We start from the raw sequence: 19669 nt of genomic DNA, 5'->3' as shown, positions 1-19669 counted from the left end.
ACCCATTGTCTTCAAACTACAAACACCAAAAAATAAAACCTAACAACGAGAAAATATTCAGAACAAATTCAGTCTATGACAGGCTTGCCATTAACGTGCGATGCTTATAGTGCACACACGGTGCAACGTACAGCAGAACTCTTCATGCGTATCATCAATAGAAACGTCTCCTCTTTGCAGATGATAGTTTAAACTTGATAATTTTTATTTTAAGGTAGTATTTTTTAAAAGAGGCAATTCTGTAATTATTTCAAAATATCACAAAAAACGGTAAGACCCGAGATTGTTACGTTCATCAAGAGGGGTGATGAAAGCACTGAATGTCGCTGATTAATGACCAGAGCCACGAGCTGAGTAACAGCCAACAGCACCTACAGAGCGTGAACTGACTGGATACGAAAAATGTTGGAACCGACAGCTTTGCGCTCCTAATCTAGTGCTCTTATTCTCCATAAAATAGAGAAAAAATAAACCGAACGTTGTACTACCACTAAAGGGGAGTGGGAAAAAAAGAAAATCATTTTTAAAAAAAGACCTATTTAATATTTTGACTAAAATCTGAAGGTTGGGGGGAAAAGAACAGCTCAGTGCAGAGTGCGTGCTTAGCATGCCTGAGGTCCAGATTCAATCCCCAGTACCCCCATTATAAAAAAGTTTAAATTCACACCCCAGTCCCTGCATTAAAAAAAAATTTTTTAATCTGAAAGTGTATGTTCAAAGGGCATATTTTTTTGAAAAGAGAGAAGCAGCTGGTTTTATATTAAGTAAAACCTCCAGTTCTGTAAGTAACATTAGTTGAGTACTTAATATGTATTAGGCACCATGCTAAGTGCTTTCCATGATTATCCGATTAAATTCTCACAAAGACACTAATGAGGTAGCTCCTGCTATTTTACAGAGAAAATTGAGGTTTAGAACAGCTAAGAAACTTGCTAAACTGCTAACGGGTGAGGAAGCTGAAACGCCTATTCAGGGTCTAAAAGTCTGGACTCACCACTACCCCCTCCATGAGGAAAGCAGCAGTGTCCAGCCGGGAACGAAGCTTCCCGACTACACATAACATCCTGCATCTCCCCACACACTCACCTCGGCCGCTCCTTCAACCCACTTGAACTCTTGCTAACTGCTCTTAGTCATTTGGAATTTCTCACGTGGCTGGATAAATGTCAACTTCAAAAAGGTGAAAAGGCAAGTAAGTACCTTGAGCTACAGCTGATGGGCCTCTTTCCCAAAGCCTCGCTTGCTCATTCATTCATTCATTCATTCATTCAAATACTCACTGAGCACCTACTATAGGAAGCAGTGCTGTGTACTGATCAAGAGCAAGAGCTCCAGGTTCAAATCCTGGCTCCATCTCTAACTCAGTATCAACTTACTCTACCTCTCACTGCCTTAGCTTCCTCACCTATAAAATGGGGATACCTATAGGACTATAGGATAGAAAAGATTTATCACGTAGAGAACTTAGAACAGTGCCTGGCACCTGGTGAACACTAAACATTAGCTTGTATTATTACTCTATGTGGGGACAGTTAAGCCAGGAGCTGTGGGTGATATGGGTGGTACCGCATGGTATGCCCTCTCTTCTCAAGCTTGCGATCTAAGATGTGTGCATAAACAACCACAAACCAATCTATAACTATCACTACAGGTGTTAGTAAATAAACGCTATAGATGTTTTGAGGAAGAAGAGATTACTTCTAGCTAAAGAGATCAGGAAAAGTCTCATGGAAGAGGCAGCACTTCTGCTAGACCTTAATATAAAACTAGAGAACACTCTAAGTACAGAACATAATCATGGAATAGTAAAGAAACTGAGCTCCAGTGAAGAATTATCATGGGAGACTAGTGGTGAAGAAATCGGAAAATGTAGGTAAGATTGGGGTCTGATTATCAAGAAATCCAAAAGTTCATATAAGGAGTTTCAATAAATACTATAACATCATATTTTAAAATGGAAACTGCAATTTGGAACTATCATTTGTTTGGGTTTTTTTTTGGGGGGGGGAGTAATTAGGTTTATTTCTTTCTTTATTTTTAGAGGAGGTACTGGGGATTGAACCCAGGAGCTCGCGTATGCTAAGCATGCACTCTACCACTTGAGCTATCCCCTCTCCTTAAACTACTATTAATAGCCCAAGTGGAATATACATGTGTAAATGACACAGCAGAGTATTTCCTCAATTTGTTGGGGGGGAGAAAAAAAAAGCAGCAAAGCAGTCAGAGTTGTTGGAGAAACTCAGGCTTACAGGTAACAACATTAGATATGCCAGCTTTTCTCAAACTGTATTGTGTCAACTAAATTTGAGAACAGCTACCTGCTCCAACCCATTTCTCTCTTCAGGGATTCACAAGGCACACGGGTATTTTAAGAGCTCTCAGATGTCCTACAGCAAACAAATTGACTAATTTTGTTGACTATTTTGTTATTTTCTTGTGGAACCCTATCAGTCCCCAAACTACCTAATGATTCTTTTCCCCCTAGAACATACATTTAAATATTGAGGGACACTAGTGTTCTACAGAACTCATGCTAGAAAACTGATACTAAATATCTAAAAAGAAATGGGATGTGACCACATGAAGAGAAAGGAAATACCTTGCAGCCACATAATAATTTTTCAAAAGACTCTTCCAAGATCATAGATTACTCTGGAAGCCTCCCTTATTTTGTTTTATCCTAAGTGGCAAATAAACCAACTAAAAGGAGTGCCATGAGTATCATATTTTTTTTTCTACCTTGAGAACAATAAAAATTTTAAAACTATACTCTGACAACAATACAACTTGAATTAACTTCTAACTTCCTTGCCCAAAGTGGCCCTAGAATTTCAAAAAAAAAAAAAAAAAAAGACTAGTAGAGCCTGTTTATCCCTACTCTCATGTCTTTTTCATCCTTTTCTTTCCAATTCACCATTTTCTATTCTTCCATCCACATGTGATTTTCCCTTTACTGGCCCACTTTTGTCCAGTGTACGGCTATCCTCTTTATTTCTCCCAGGTCCCTGTTGAAATTACTTCCTTGAGTCTGTGGGCTCTCATTATGACCAGAGAACGTGTTCAACACAGGTGACACCAGGGAGGACAGGCAGAAGGAGCACATGCTGCAGTTTCTGCATTCTGACCCCAGTAGACACTGCCCACCCCCTTGAAGCACTCACTCCTTCCCACTAAACCCACAGTGCTCTCAACAGCTATTTCCAATCTCCTGAAAGGAAAACCAATTTATAGACAGGTTCTATGCATTCCAGTTTGCATTCTTTAGATTCCATTGGCTGAAATGTGAAATGCACTAGCAAACACAACTCACAAGGTTAGAAAAGAAACGCGGGTGGTCTTGAAGGCTGGAGCGGTGACTTGCTGCACACCTACGTGAATCTGGGATGTAAAAGTCAGTACCTGCACCAGAACTGCTTGAGACACAGCACAGGCCCTTCCTTAAATGTCAGCACCAAACCAGGAACCTTTGTACGGTTAACACACAAAAGGATAAATAAAAACAATGAGGATAAACTTTAAAACAACCTTGAAATATTTTAGCTTCTAGGAGGTTTTCCTCCACCTTGACTAGCTGAATGTCTTTCATTATGATTTCTTCCTGAGTCAGGTTTCATCTAAATATGGTTACCCATAGTAATTAAGGAAAGCCAATTGGCAAAAATGCTTTAAGAGCAAGCCCTCTTTTAAAATAATTAATATCTTTCTCTGTTCAACTAAAAATGTAGAGTGCAGCAGCATGAAGGAAAATACAGACTCATTCAATGATGGCACATAACTAAGCTAATTAAGAAAAGTTAAAAAAAAAACTGTTTACACAAATTCTGTAAGGAAAATAATTGTTGGTGTAATTATGCAGTTTTATATCTCATTAGCTACCACAGTGGAAGATTATGTATTGTGCAACAATGCTATGTGTTGAACCAATGAAATCTAAAGCTAGTATCATAAAGTTGTGTTTATATATCCCTTTTAGAACAGTAAATCTTTTTTGCCCTTTTAAAATCAAGATATGCCCACGAGAGTTCTCAAAACAGACTCTATATTCAAATTACCAATTATTTACTTGATCAGTTTCCCTAACCTGTGAAACTGGAGAACAACAGTGTCTGATTCAACACAAAGCATCACATCCTGCAGCACCAAGATGCCATGAAACAACTCTAGAAGCTGAGGAAAAGAGAAAGTTTAATACTAATAACTAAAAGAAAAACAGAAGGGAAACAGAACAATTTTTAAACTGCAAATTCACTTCTACTAATATCTTAATGTTAAATGTGTATTTATCATGTAAACAAAAACTCAAGACCACATAACAGTAAAGTGAAACTTCAGTCCTCAGCTCCTCAGCCTGGGCACCAGGACTGTTCCCTCAACATGATGGAGGTTTAAATAAAATTTTAAAATAATACTGAAATCCATCTGATATTCAACCCTTTAACTAAACAGTAAAAACACTACCACTTACAAAACCAACTCCAGACGACATTTTCATGGGAGTTCCCCAAAAATGCCTGAACTCTTCATAATCCTGCTAATTATATTAACTAATCACGCCTTAACATAGCTTGAACATAACAAAGCTTAGCTTCTGTATCATGTTGCTACTGACATTAAACTGAGCTGCTCAGCCATACGGCTCATGACCATATTTTGCCTCCAAATCTAATTTCTATTTTCCCTGATTCTGAACTTAAGTTATATTTTACAGTATTATTATATTTACTTCCTGTCAGCACTCCAAATCCTTTGCAGAACAAAACCCAGTATAAACAATGTTTTATTCACCTCTGTGACCTCAATATTTAGTGCAGCGCCTGACAAGTAAGTTCTTAATTTATGTTGACTGACTTGAGGGCAGTTCTAGCTCAATAAAATACCTATGTCAAATGACCACAGCAAACCTTAGCAATATTATTTATTGCCATGGATCAGAAGCTACATGCCCTGAGCTGGTGCTCTTGACCATGTTTTTGTCCATGAACAAAGGAATGTCAAAACTGTTTTTAAAAGTGTTCTATTCCTCGAATCTCTTCAAAAAAAACAAAGCAATCATTTCATTTTTATATAATAAATATAAAAACTCAAGTAGATGAAAGGAATTTTCAGATTTCAATTTGAATAACTATTATTTTTACTTACTTTTCTGTTTATTTTCACTTTCTAGGCTTTTTCTTTTGGGTACGTGACAAAGAAACCTATTAAAATTCTTCCAAAGCGATTTAGTATTTATAAAAATCTCTCTCACTGATAACAGCAGACCTGTATGATCCTAATTCTGTGCATGGCAAGGCATAGTGTACCTCTGTACTATAATTCTTGTTTGGACAAGATTCTGAGTCCTGGTGACTATATTTTAATTATGACTCATCCAGACAAGCCAAGACATACTACTAAACAAAAAGTAAACTGCTGACCTAAGAGATCTGATGATACAAAACACAATAAATTCTGCCAGGTAATAGTGTTTCTCTCTTCAGCATCAAATGGCACCAAACCTGGTCACTTTAAAGACAGACTTCTTCACCCCATATTTTGTGCTGCCAAAAAAAAATGTTTACACCTTAGGGTCCAATCTAAGTATCCACCTAACCGAGGCAAACCAGTCAAACTACCAAATGTTGAGGCTAATAAATGAAAGACAGTAATATCTGCTAATCAACCATAAGAATTTATTCAATTATCTTTCCTGAATGCAAACAATGGAGATGATGTTCAAGAACAAACATAAGAGATGATGACTGGAAGCAGGAGTTAAATAGATCATATTTGTATATGTTAAACCACCACAAGTTAATTCTGCACCCTTCATCATTCTTCTTAGCTTCCAAAAACACAAAACAGAAGCAGGGTCTTCTATTCCAAAAGCTGTTTGGAGAGGATTTGTCAATATATAACCAAATATCTGCTTACTGACGGGAAAAATCTCTGTTCACCAGCCAAGGGACTTTCGAGAATGAGAGCTGCATATAGCATTTCCCCTCTATGGCGTCCTAATTCCACATCAGTTTGTAGTTATTCTTGTACTACAAGAGTATCGGTTTCAGAATGTAAGCCTCATAAGCCCCCAGGAAAGCCATTCCAGTGGAACTGTTCCAGAGAGTTTCACTTTAGCTCCCTGAAGAACCTAAGAGGCCCAGTCCATGTCAGGAGTGAACAGTAACTGCTCTGCTGGTTTCCGCCTCTGACCTATAAAGAGCAAAGCTTGGAGCTGTCTGTAATCCATAATCCATTTTAATATTCTTCTAGAACATCACGAAAACGTGGTTTTCACTAAAGGCACTGACATGAAGCCGAAACTGGGATTCGCGGTTACTAATCCTGTGCAGAATTTGCCAAAAAAGTAGGAGAAATTCTCCTTTTTTTTCCCCCTAAATAAAAAGGGCAGTGGTGAAACCCACAACACTTCTGACAGGCAGTGTAACAGACTGTCTTCATCACACTTCAGATGAATAACCAGCAGCAGGCTATTCTTCTCCACAGAACTACATTAAGCAAATAACCTGCTCTGTTATTCTGGCATCTATTTTTTTAAAGTCTGCTACAGTTATCACTTCTAAAACTAAGGCACTAGGTAAAAATGTATGGATTAAACTGATGGATTCTAAATTTCGGAGCTATATTATCCTCCGGTTTAAACTTTTTTGGACAAGGAAACTAGAGTTCAAATGTGTTAAGTGATTTGGCCAAGGTCACACGGCCTAGGGTAGAGTCAGAACAAGAACTGGGGTCTCCTGACTCCAGTCTCATGTTCTTTATGACCACAGGACCTAGACAACAAGACAGCCCCACTATTCATCAGTGCTAAGTGCAGTGGGCACTTTTCCTATCCATCTGTCTTTTAAAAGATACAATCCCTCTCTGTTCTGCACAATGGCCTGTGTGGAAACAGAGCACATATGAGCTGAATCACTATCCAAGGGTCATTTTAACAAGCATGATGCAACACTGAGGCACAATGCCCGCGTTAAATAAGCAGCAAAACATAACCAAATAAAGGCTTTATTTAAGCCAAATTATGTGTATATATATGTCCCCATTCCATCATTCAACTACAAAGCTTCTTGAGGGCAGAAATTGTTTCTTCTTGATTTCTATCTCCTTTGGAGCATTATCCTCAAAAGGTTTTGCTCATATACCCCCTAAAATAAAATGGGGGTGGCCTTCCTTGAATATTTTTTAAGTTGATAATCTAAAATTTTTTATCGAAAGTTTAAATCACTGCAAAGGCTGTACTTTCCTTTATAGATCAACATAGGCCAATTTAAAACTGCTATCTAGAAAAATAAAACAATTACATCACTAATTTAAATGCATCCAATGAAATCTAAACATCTGAGCAACTGGATACTCACCATCCTCCATTTTAAAACTATAACAGAATCTTCATTTCCTACATGAAACGTTATTTCTTTTTCTCCTTGCAAATATATTTCTACTCTTCTTCTTCCACAGTATTTTATTTTAACATAATTTCTTTTATCATACTTTCCTATAACAAAAATGTATTTTTTTTAGTTTAAGTACAGTTGATTTTTTTTTTATTTATTTAAAGTATTTCTTTTGGACTGCATTCCTGTTACTGTTATTAGTAGTATACAACTGGTGAAAATAAAGCAAATAAATTACAAATCTTGATAACTAACCATAAAAAGTAATTTCTTGTTTTGGAGGTGTAGCTCTTAATACAATGTGTGGAGAAGGGTCTATACCTCAATAAAAGGAAGTTCCCCACTTGATTCCACTGTTTCAAGTATCCCTTTGTTGGAATCCCTGAAGGATTTTATACCTCAGAGAAACGTACAACGGCGATGTTCAAGGTGAGTGGAAGGTCTGGCTTTTTCTCTTGTCAATCCTAAGAAGAGCTGGAACTGGAGGGAGGGTAGGAAAAGAAAACGAGGTCATGCCTGTGCTATCTTCAGCCAAATCCGTTTCAGGAAGAGTGTAAGTAAATGCTGAGAACTCTTAAAGCTATCCAACATAGACACCATTAGACGTGCACTCCAATCCGAAGATCATTGCTCTAACGTACCCAGCTGCGTTCATCTATTGGGTCTCAATAAAATAACAACTGTGCCTGGCAGATAGTAAGACGCAGTGCCATTAGGTAAATATTATTTTTCCCATCTCTCATATACTTATTTAATAAAAGTCTTAATCAGATATGGCAGTATGATTTGTTTTTAAAACATACATATATCTCTCAAAAAATCACTGTTCAAGATGGCTACCATCTTGATACCACTTCTATAAATATTATGACTTTTACATCACATAAATTACTCTGAGAAAAACTAAAAGATTTTTTATGCAAATATGAAAAAATAAGTATGTCACTGGTGAAAATCATTTTTTTCTTTTAAAAAAATTGTATTGACATATAGTCAGTTCATAATGTGTTGATTTCTGGTGTACAGCATAAAGTTTCAGTTATATATATACATACACATATTAATTTTCATATTCTTTTTCATTGTAGGTTGCTACAAGATACTGAATATAGTTCCCTGTGCTATACAGAAAAAACTTGTTTACCTATTTTATATACAGTAGTTAGTATCTGCAACTCCCAAACTCCCAATTTATCCCTCCACCCCACCACCTTACCCCCTTGGTAACTATAAGTTTGTTTTTGACATCTGTGAGTCTGTTTCTGTTTTATAAATAAGTTCATTTGTGTCATTTTTAAAGGAAAATCATATTTTTGACACTTTTAAGAAAACCCAAATTGATTTACACTTTAATTCTACAAATATAAGGCCTATTAAAACTTCACTTGTAATTCATTATGAGACAGACTTCTCAAGATCTGTGAGGTCTAAATCCAAGACAGAGTGGCAAGAACTTCCGCCTACTGAATTTAACAGGTCAGAACCTGCTTTGTCTAAAATACTTCTTGATTTCTCTGTGTTAATAAATTTGTCTGGAATCTAAGAGATAGTAATTCCATACTTATCTGATCTGCTTCTATCTCTACTCTGCCCTTGAGGATTATAGGGCAATGAGCAGTTACGAGGCTCAAATCTGACAAAGTTACTCCCTTCTCCCCTTAATCTTTTGCCTCACTTGGATTTCAAAATTTAAGTATCTTATATTCATGTTTCTTCATACCAGGCAGACAGGTACTACCCTAAACCACATCATAGTTTAATACAGGAAGTCGGAGAACACATTTTTGGAGATACAGTCCACATATTATTAAATTCATCTTTTAAAGTATATGATTAAAAAAAATAAAGTATATAATTCAATGGCTTTTTAGTATCTTCAGAAGGGTGTACAACTATCACCACTGTCTAACTCTAGAATATTTTCATCACGCCCAAAAGAAGCTCTGCACCCACTGCAGCCTACTCTCCATGCCCTCCTCTCTCACTCCCCTGTAGCTCCTGGCAATCGCTAATCCACTTTCTGTCTCTATAGGTTTGCCTGTTCTGGACATTTCATATAAATGGAATCACACAATACATGGCCTTTGTGTCTGGCTTCTTTCACTCAGCCAAACATTTTCAAGCTTCACCCATGTTACTGTGTTACCAGTACTTCCTTACGTTTTATGGCTGAAATATACTCCATTTTATGGAAATACTCCATTTTGTTTATTCATCATCAGTTGATGGGCACCTGGGTTGTTTCCACTTTTTGGCTATGAATGAATTATGAATGATGCTGCTATGAACATTTGTGTACATGTTTTTGTGTAAACATATGTTACAGATTTCTTGGGTATACACCTAGGAGTAAAATTGCTGGGTCATATGGTATCTCTATGTTTAACTTTCTGAGAAACTGCCAAACTGTTTTCCAAAGTGGCTATACCATTTTATATTTCCACCAGCAATGTATGAGAGTTCCAATTCAGAAAATAAATTTTATTTTCCAAAATCTCTTCCTTTACAAGCCTTCTGCCTTCTTTAAAAAATGAGCATGAGGAAAATAAACTTTTTTTTTTCACAACCCAATGTGTGTTTTAACAACTAGCTTATTTTATGAAAACATATTCTCTATGGAGAACAGAAGCATTAAAAGAGAATATAAATGCTATGGCTATAAAATATTTAGAGTACCTTAACCAACACACTAGAATATTCACATCTAAATGACTACTGTGCCTCATCTAATTATACTTAAGGAGGTTATACACCCACTCCAACTTTGGACACCCCAGCTTCTGAAATTACTTTCAAGGCCAGTTCATAAAGGTTGACAAAAATCACTGTTATGATATTATATAGCCACACCTTTTTCCTGTGAAGGACCAGACACCATACTACCCAGCTTGATCACCCACCTAGTCTGTTTACATACATGAGTCCAGATGACTCCTGACCACTTCCACAAATCCAAAACAGCCATAAAAGGAGGGAGAAATAGAGGAGAGAGGGAGAGAAGAAGGAAGGAAAGAAGGAAGGAAGGAAGGAGAAGGAGAGAGATAAAGAATAAAAGAAAGAAAGAAGGGTAGGGTTTTTTCCTACTGTTGAGAATATTCTTCAAAATGGAGTATTTTTAAATGGATCTTGATTATACTACAATTATATAAGGTGTCATCATTGGGGAAAGCTAGGGGGAAGGTACACAGTACTCTATGCACTATTCTGTAATTTCTTGTGAATCCATAATTATCTCAAAATAAAAAGTGTTTAAAATACAGATCTTAAAAGAGTGGCAGTATTTACAAAGAAAAAAAAAAAAAAAAGGAAAATACTCCCAGTAGGTAAAAGAAGAAAATGTAATTCACATTACAAGAATCACAACTAGCCCAGGTAAGTCACCAAGTTCATTCTACGGTACAGTGGGATATAAGGTCGGAAAGGTAAGAGACTCAGACTGTGGAGTGTCCTGAAAGTCAAACTAAAGAGTTTGGAACTTACCCTGTATACAAGGAGGTACTCTTACAGGATTTTTTGTTAATGTATGAGAAACATCAAAGCAGGACTTTTGAAAGGCTAATATGGCAGCAGTACAGAGGACAGACTGGAGGGAAGAGTCTAAAGGTAGACCAGTTACTACTGCAATAGCCCAGGCATGGTGAGGTGTCAGAAGTTCACAGTGGAACCCGACCATATGGGGCTTAATAACTTAATACTCTGGAATCGTCTATAAAGAGCCCAAATCTGGCATCCAGACTAAGCTCTGTATCACATTTACAATAAAGAAATCTCCTCTGAATCACCAGAAGGGGAAAGTTTTAACACTCCAATCATTAGCAGGCCTATATAAATAAAGCTGAATAAATGAATAAAGTTGAAAAAGCATTAACAGCTCTACTTACACACAACAAAACAAAAAAGGTCCGATAGAAAACAGACATTCTAGCCTTGGACTGTGACTCTTCAACAAAGAACGTTAAAGGTTCTCTTATACTGTGTGAGAAACTTTCTGTAAAGACTACACGTTACCAAGCTGCACTCTGCTGCTATAGGCAGGAAGCTTCACTGGAATATCAGACTTCTGGCTGAAGGGCTCACTGAGGTCCTGAACAAACAGTTGTGTGTCTTTAATGCCATACTGCCAGAAAGCAGTCATTTCCAGAAGATGGAAGATACTGATCACTGAAATGCAGGGGCATCCAGCACTTTATTATGGGCTAAGCAAACAGCACCAATGACTGAATGTTTATGGAGGGGCCACTGTGCACCAGAGACCAATGACACAGAGAGGACTAACACAGAAGTCCAGCCTTCAAGGATGCCACAGTCTATTGGGAAAAATACACAAAAAAGTATATTAATAAAGGGGCAAAGCTATTGTAGAGGTACGTAAGAGATGCTTTGAGAATAATAATGGCAGCTAATATTTATGAAGTGCTTAGTATATGCACTCTATTCAAGGCATTTTTCCTATATTAATTCACTTAATCTTCACAGTAAGAGTAACGTTATCCACTTTTTATGGATTAGAGGCAGACAGGTTAAACAGTTTTATCCCAGTTCTACAGCAACATTATTAACTGAGGCAGACTGACTCGGGGATTTTAGCTACTCACTATATTGCCTCTTAAAAAAGGACCAAATAATATTGCCTGGAAGGGCAGTTAAGACTAAAGAGAGGAAAAAGAGTAGATAACACATTTATCAACATTATCCACCCACCAAGGAAGGATGATCAGGAAATCACCAGATGGACGAGGAGTCTGGGGTGGAGGTTTGGGTGCCTATTTACAGAGAGTGGTTAAGGGGACAAAACCCTAAGCTAAAGGAATAAAGAAGCAGCAATAACAGGGGAGGGGCAAGGGCTCGAGACTTGAGAGTGTGGTGCATTCGCTGGATGGTCAGCAGTCTAACCGACTGGTGACTGGCGGTGCAGGACTCACAGGCTCCAGGAATAAGAGGAAAGGCTTTCATAAAAGAAAACTGGGGTGTGGGCCTTGCACGTTCTTATGTCAGGTGAGAGGGACGCATCTGATGCCCTCAGCGCTGAGTGATACAACCAGACCTGCCTTTAATAAAGATAAATCTGGTTGAAAGGTGGAAGGTGCCTGGAGGCCAGGAGATCAATTAGGAGGTTACACCATAATTCTGTCAAGGAGTGGTAAGGACTGGATGAATGCGAGCAGATGCCTCTGCAAGAAGCAACACACAGTCCTTGGTGACTAATTGCATGTGGAGGATAAGGAAGAGAAGGCACATCAGAAAAAAGCCATTTCTCACGCTCTTGTTCAGGGCAGAACAGCCCAAAGGAAGATCAAATTTTAAGAATGATGATAATAATAATGTCTGTAATTATATGCCAGCACTATGCTAAATAGTATAAGAATTATCTCATTTAATATTAATGAGGTAAGTTCTATTATTATCACACTCCAAAATGGAGAAGTTGAGCTTTAAAGAAAATAGGTAATTTACTTAAGGCCAAAGTCACTAAGCATTGAAGCCAGAGAAAGATTTAGACCTCAGATGGATAGAGTTTAACTTATTTGGGGAGAAATTCAAATGTGAATCTCTAGTAGGCAGCTGAGTATCTTTTTGCATGGACCTCAGGAAAGCTGGGAGTCCTAGAGATACAGAGTTACAATAGTAACACAACTATACTAATATTACTATTTATTAAGCACTTGCTGTAAATGAGACACTATTTAAGTGTTTTACAAACATTGTTTCATCTAATCCACACACTCCCAAGATAAGGATCACCATTCTCATTCTTATAGAGAAAGAAACAGATGAAGTAATCTATTCAGACCTCTCAGAGAAAATGGAATCAGATTCACACCTGGGGCTCTCTGACCTAGAGGAGAGAAGAGAAGCGGAAGCGGAGATGAAGATGAGTTGGGAGGAAGAGCCAAGGACTGAATTCAGAAGAATTAAGTACTTAAAAAGCAGGCAGAGAAACAGAGTAGCAAAGGGGCTGAAGATGCAGTAGTACATTTGGGAAGGAAGAGAAAAATCAGAAATGTGAAAACTAAAGGAAAGGAAAATTTCTGCAAAGAACAGGGTAGTTAATAGTGTCAAATGATATAAAGAGCTCAGATAGAACAAGAGTTTAAATTAGGTAACTAGGATTAGTAAAGAGACGCTGAATTGAAGAATTCAGCAAGGTAGCAGGTTACAAAATTAACGTTCAAAAATCAGTTGCATTTCTTTACACTAACGATAAATCAACAGAAGAAGAAAGTAAAGAAACAATCCCCTTTAAAATAGCACCCAAAGTAATAAAATATCTGGGAATAAATCTAACCAAGGAGGTGAAAGAATTATACACAGAAAACTATAAACCATTGATGAAGGAAATTAAAGAAGACTTTAAAAAATGGAAAGATATTCCATGCTCTTGGATTGGAAGAATCAATATTGTTAAAATGGTCACACTGCCCAAGGCAATCTACAGATTTAATGCAATCCCTATCCAATTACCCAGGACATATTTCACAGAACTAGAAAAAATCATAATAAAATTCATACGGAACCATCAAAGACCTAGAATTGCCAAAGCATTACTGAAGAGAAAGAAAGAGGCTGGAGGAATAACTCTCCCAGACTTCAGACAATACTATAGAGCTACAGTCATCAAGACAGCATGGTATTGGTACCAAAACAGACATTCAGACCAATGGAACAGAATAGAGAGCCCAGAAATGAACCCACAAACTTTTGGTCAACTCATCTTTGACAAAGGAGGCAAGAATATACATTGGAATAAAGAGAGTCTCTTCAGCAAATGGTGTTGGGAAAACTGGACAGCAGCATGTAAAACAATGAAGCTAGAACACTCCCTTACACCATATACAAAAATCAACTCAAAATGGATTAAAGACTTAAACATAAGACAAGATACAATAAACCTCCTAGAGGAAAACATAGGCAAAACATTATCTGACATACATTTAAAAAATTTTCTCCTAGAAGAAATAAAAGCAAGAATAAACAAATGGGACCTAATGAAACTTACAAGCTTCTGCACAGCAAAGGAAACCAGAAATAAAACAAGAAGAAAACCTACGGAATGGGAGAAAATTTTTGCAAGTGAAACCGACAAAGGCTTGATCTCCAGAATATATAAGCAGCTCATACGACTCAATAAGAACAAAATAAACAAACCAATCCCAAAAATGGGCAGAAGACCTAAACAAGCAATTCCCCAAGGAAGACATACAAATGATCAAAAAGCACATGAAAAAATGCTCAATATCACTAATTATCAGAGAAATGCAAATCAAAACTACAATGAGGTATCACCTCACACCAGTCAGAATGGCCATCATTCAAAAATCCACAAATGACAAATGCTGGAGAGGCTGTGGAGAAAGGGGAACCCTCCTACACTGCTGGTGGGAATGCAGTTTGGTGCAGCCACTATGGAAAACAGTGTGGAGATTCCTCAAAAGACTAGGAATAGACTTACCATATGACCCAGGAATCCCACTCCTGGGCTTGTATCCAGAAGGAAATCTACTTCAGGATGACACATGCACCCCAATGTTCATAGCAGCACTATTTACAATAGCCAAAACATGGAAACAGCCTAAATGTCCATCAACAGGTGACTGGATAAAGAAGATGTGGTATATTTATACAATGGAATACTACTCAGCTATAAAAACTGACAACATAATGCCATCTGCAGCAACATGGATGCTCCTGGAGAATGTCATTCTAAGTGAAGTAAGCCAGAAAGAGAAAGAAAAATACCATATGAGATCGCTCATATGTGGAATCTAAAAAACAAAAACAAAAACAAACAAACAAACAAAAACAAAGCGTAAATAAAGGACAGAAATAGACTCACAGACAGAGAATACAGACTTGTGGTTACCAGGAGGGTGGAGGGTGGGAAGGGATAGACTGGGATTTCAAAATTGTAGAATAGACTACACTGTATAGCACAGGGAAATATACACAAAATGCTATGATAACTCACAGAGAAAAAAATGTGACAATGAGTGTGTATATGTCCATGAATAACTGAAAAATTGTGCTGAACACTGGAATTTGACACAACATTGTAAAATGATTATAAATCAATAAAAAATGTTAAAAAAAAAAAAAAAAAAAAAAGAGGCGCTGAAAACCCTCCCCAGAGCAGTTTAAGTGGAACTGCTGGGACAGACATAAGAGTACCACGGGGGGAGAAGAGAGAGATGAAGAAGTAGTGGTTAAAAAAAAAAAAGGTATTAACAGGGGTCAGTGTCCCATCTACTGTCCCATATTTTCCTTTGTTTTTTTCTTTAATCAACCCTTTAAAAATGTAAAAAGCACGAAACAGGCTGCAGGACAAATGTGGGCAGCCAGCAGTAGCATGCCAGCCCCCTCTCAGAGCACGGTGGTTAAAAGCACATACTCCAGAGCCAGGCTGCCTGGGTTAATATCCAGCTCCTCACTATCTGCGTGACCTTGGGAAAGTCACTTCACTTCTCTGTGTCTTAGCTTCCTTACCTGTAAACTGGGGCTAATGACAGGATTGACTTCCAGGGTCTTATGTAAGGATAAGTAAATATAAGAAAAGCCCTATCGATGTGGAGGATTTGTGAGAGACTCGGCAGACAGAAGACAGCCAACAAGGGAGGGAGATACAGTAAATAGAAAAGGGCTAATTAATTCTAAAAAGTCCCAAAGAAGAAGCAGAGAAACAGGATCAAGACAGTGGAGGTGAGCACATGGAGTGCAGCTCCAAGAATCAAGCTGGAGAACAGCCTGTCGACTTCTCACAAAATTTGAACTGTGTACACCTTTCATCCTTTCTCCTCTCCTGAAACTTGCCTGAGCATATATCCCCAAGCAGGCAGAAAGCTACAAATACAGGATATCCCCCCTTCAGTGGTGTCGGTAAAATTAAAAAATGGATATAAAAATCCATCACTAGCAAAAAGGTGAAATAAAATAATGCACATCTATACAAATGGAGTCTTATCCAGTCATTTAGATGAAAGAGAGAAATATGCTGACATGGAGACATTCCTGTAATTTAATTTTTAAGTTAAACTTTTATTTTGAGATGATTGTAGAGTCACAACCTGTTGTAAGAAATAATCGAGATATCCCACAGACCCTTTACCCAGTTCCCTCAATGGCGACATCTCACAAAACTATAGTTCAATATCGTAAGTTAACTTTTAACATAGAAAACAAATTTAGAATAGTATGCATATTATATATTACCCTCTTCTGCGTGTGTTAAGCATCCACAGAGTTTGTAAATGTCCAGAAGACACACATTTGACTGCTAGTGGTTGATACTCTGGAAAATGAGAAAGGTTAAGGAAGGAAGGAAAAACGGAGAACATTTACTTTATGTACATTTACACTAACTGTTCTTATTTACAAAGTGCATACATTGCTTTTAGGAAATCAAAGGTAAACATAGAGGGATTAACTTTGGAAATAAATAGGGAACCTATTCATCCAATCAAAGGGATTTAACATTTGGAAGCAGAGGGGAAGGAAACTGAGGACGATCACACTGAAAGCCTCTATTTACTCAGTTAAAGAAGCAGGACGGCAGCTGTGACTCACTCAGTCACAGCCTACCCACTGCCAGGCTCTGTTCTAGGCACCGGAGAATTAAAAATTAACCAGACAGGTGCAATCTCTGAACTCAGGGCACTCAGCACCTACCAAGGAAGGTGAACATTAACCAGTAATGACACAGGATTACCATTACAGCACAGCAGTTTAGCACCTGGGCTGTGGAGCCTGACTGCCTGGGTTCAAATCCTAACTCCCCTATCAAATGGCTGTTTGACTTTGAACAAATGACTTAACACTCCTCACTTCAGTTTCCTCATCTATAAAATAGGGACAATTCTAGGTCTTATTTACCTACCCATCTATCTGACCCATTGGGGCTGCTGTGGAAACCAAACGAGTCCATACATATAAAGTACTTAGAACGGTGCCAGGCACACAAAAACTCAACTGTTTACTGTCACTGTTGTTACCCTCATTACCATGAACTATTTCAGGGAGAATCTAACCCATCTTCAGGCAAATTAAAGGTTGGGAAAAACTTCTTTGAGGAAGTAATATATAAGTTCCCAAGAGGAATCTGAATTAAACACCAAGAGAGAAAGCCTGTCTGGCAAAACAAAGAACATGCAGAATGACCTGATGCTAAGAATGAGCCTGGCATGTTAAGGATCGAAAAACAGGCTGGTGGAGCTGGGGCGCTGAGAGGAGAGAGATGAGGCTGGAAAACTGAAAAGGGCATGTTAACACTTCATCTTTATTCAAATAACGAAAGATATGACAGAGGAAATAACATAGTAGATTGGCTGGGTCTTCTTTTTTTCTTTTAAGATCACTTTACTGGAGTATGTGGAATCTTCCGTCTTAGAGGGAAGTGAATGTGAGCTCAACCAAAATGGGTAAAGATTTAGAAAGAACAGTTGTTCTGGTGGAGGAGAAATGAAATCAACTGCAGGCAAGTCAGAAGACTACTAAGAGAAAAACAAGCCTAAATGAGGGAGAACTCATGAATTAGTAATAGAACAAATTAATATGATTCAATTATTTCTTCAAGCCCTACAGCAGGACCACAGAAAATGGGCAGTATTGTTCTTCCGCAGCTGGAGATCTGCATGACATGTCGGGGAGAAGCACAAAGGTGCAGGAGAACTGAGGACACTCATGACTCATGGAAAGTGACCAACTACGGTGTCCATATGGGATAAAGTGATGCCCGGAGGAATGTCACAAATTTGGGAACAGATTTAAGGGGCCTTGGTGAAATCAGAAAAAGTTCAGCAAATGGCAAACTGAAAAGACAGGAAATTGTATTCAAAGAGCAAAATTTCCAAATTTATGATTTCAGAGGTGGAAGTCTGACTGCTACAGACAAGTGGAGGGACAGACAGCCGAAACAAAGATGACCAAGCCAGAATGAGACTAGGAGATTGGACAAGCAAGTAGCATGGACATTAAAGGCACGTGAGATCAAGGAAAGAGTAAGGGTAAACTATTTACAAGGGTTAGAATTAAATTTTCAGTTACATTCTTATACATAATACCATAAGGAATGTGTTTTTAAGTATCTGGAATAAAACAGAGATGCCTTGTTAAAAAACAAAGCTTCATCTGTTCATTTAGCCAAATTTTCAAAGACTTGTTCCCTGCTATATAACAGGCATCCCCGACAAAAGCTCTTAGACAAACAGAGAAGAAAACCTTCTTGATTATTTGTCACAACTGGAGAGCAAACTTCATGGTAACGATAAAAACTAAAGGCACAGACAAGCTGAACACCAGGAGGAAATTTTGCAAAACATGTATCGGAAGAAGGATTAGTATCCAAAATATTCTAAGAATTCTTAAACCTCAACAATAAGAAAAAAAATTTTTAATGGGCAAAAGATCTGAACTTCACCAAAGAAGATACAGAGATAGCAAATACACATATGAAAAGATGCACAACTTCATATGTCGTTAGTTAATTGCAAATTAAAAAATGAGGTATCATTACACACCTATTAGAATGGTCAAAATCCAAAACACTGACAATACCAAATGCTGGCAAAAATGTGAAACAGGAACCCTCATTCATTGCTGGTGGGAATGCAAGATGGTACCGCCACTTTGGAAGACTGTTTAGTAGTTTCTTACAAAACTAAACATACTCTTACATTACAATCCAGCAGTTACACTCCTTGGTATTTACCCAGATAGGCTGAAAACTTAAGTCCACACAAAAATCTGTATGTGGAGGTTTACAGCAGTTTTACTCATAAATGCCAACACTTGGAAGCAGCCGAGATGTCCCTCAGTACCTGAATGGATAAATAAACTGTAGTACATCCAGACAATGGAATATTATTCAGTGATAAGGAGAAATGAGCTACCAAGCCTCAAAAAGACATGAATGAACTTTAAATAAATATCGTTAAGCGAAAGAAACCAACCTGAACAGGTTACATACACTATGATCCAACTATCTGACATTCTGGAAAAGGCAATATTATGGAGACAATAAAAAGACCAGTGTCTGCCAGGGACTAGGGGTGCGGGAGGGAGAGGTGAATAAGAGGAGCATGGGATGTTTTTAGGGTAGTGAAAGTATTCAGTGTGATGCTACAATTGCAGATACAGGACATTGTACACTGGTCCAAACCCACAGAATGTTCAAGAGAAAATGTGGACCCTAATGTAAACTATGGACTTTAGGTAAAAATAATGCATCAATATCAGGCCCTCAGTTGTACCAAATGTACCCCACTAATGCAAGACGCCAATATTAGGGGAAA

At 37.8% G+C, this 19669-nt stretch overlaps 1 protein-coding gene and 1 long non-coding RNA gene across 5 annotated transcripts in view; one reads left to right on the top strand and one right to left on the bottom strand.

Moving 5' to 3' along the window:
- The window catches only part of SIK3 (SIK family kinase 3), a 212255-nt gene that overhangs the window by 160555 nt on the left and 32031 nt on the right, over positions 1 to 19669 (bottom strand). The gene's annotated exons all lie outside the window — the stretch shown is intronic.
- Positions 678 to 18677, top strand: LOC116661086. Its single transcript, XR_004316835.1, has 3 exons — positions 678 to 1024; positions 2356 to 2363; positions 18667 to 18677. It is a non-coding gene; the product is annotated as an uncharacterized LOC116661086 (long non-coding RNA).

This window comes from Camelus ferus, chromosome 33 (assembly GCF_009834535.1).
Source record: "Camelus ferus isolate YT-003-E chromosome 33, BCGSAC_Cfer_1.0, whole genome shotgun sequence".
Classification (NCBI taxonomy): Eukaryota; Metazoa; Chordata; class Mammalia; order Artiodactyla; family Camelidae; genus Camelus; species Camelus ferus.
This window is presented reverse-complemented; position numbering and strand designations above follow the sequence as displayed.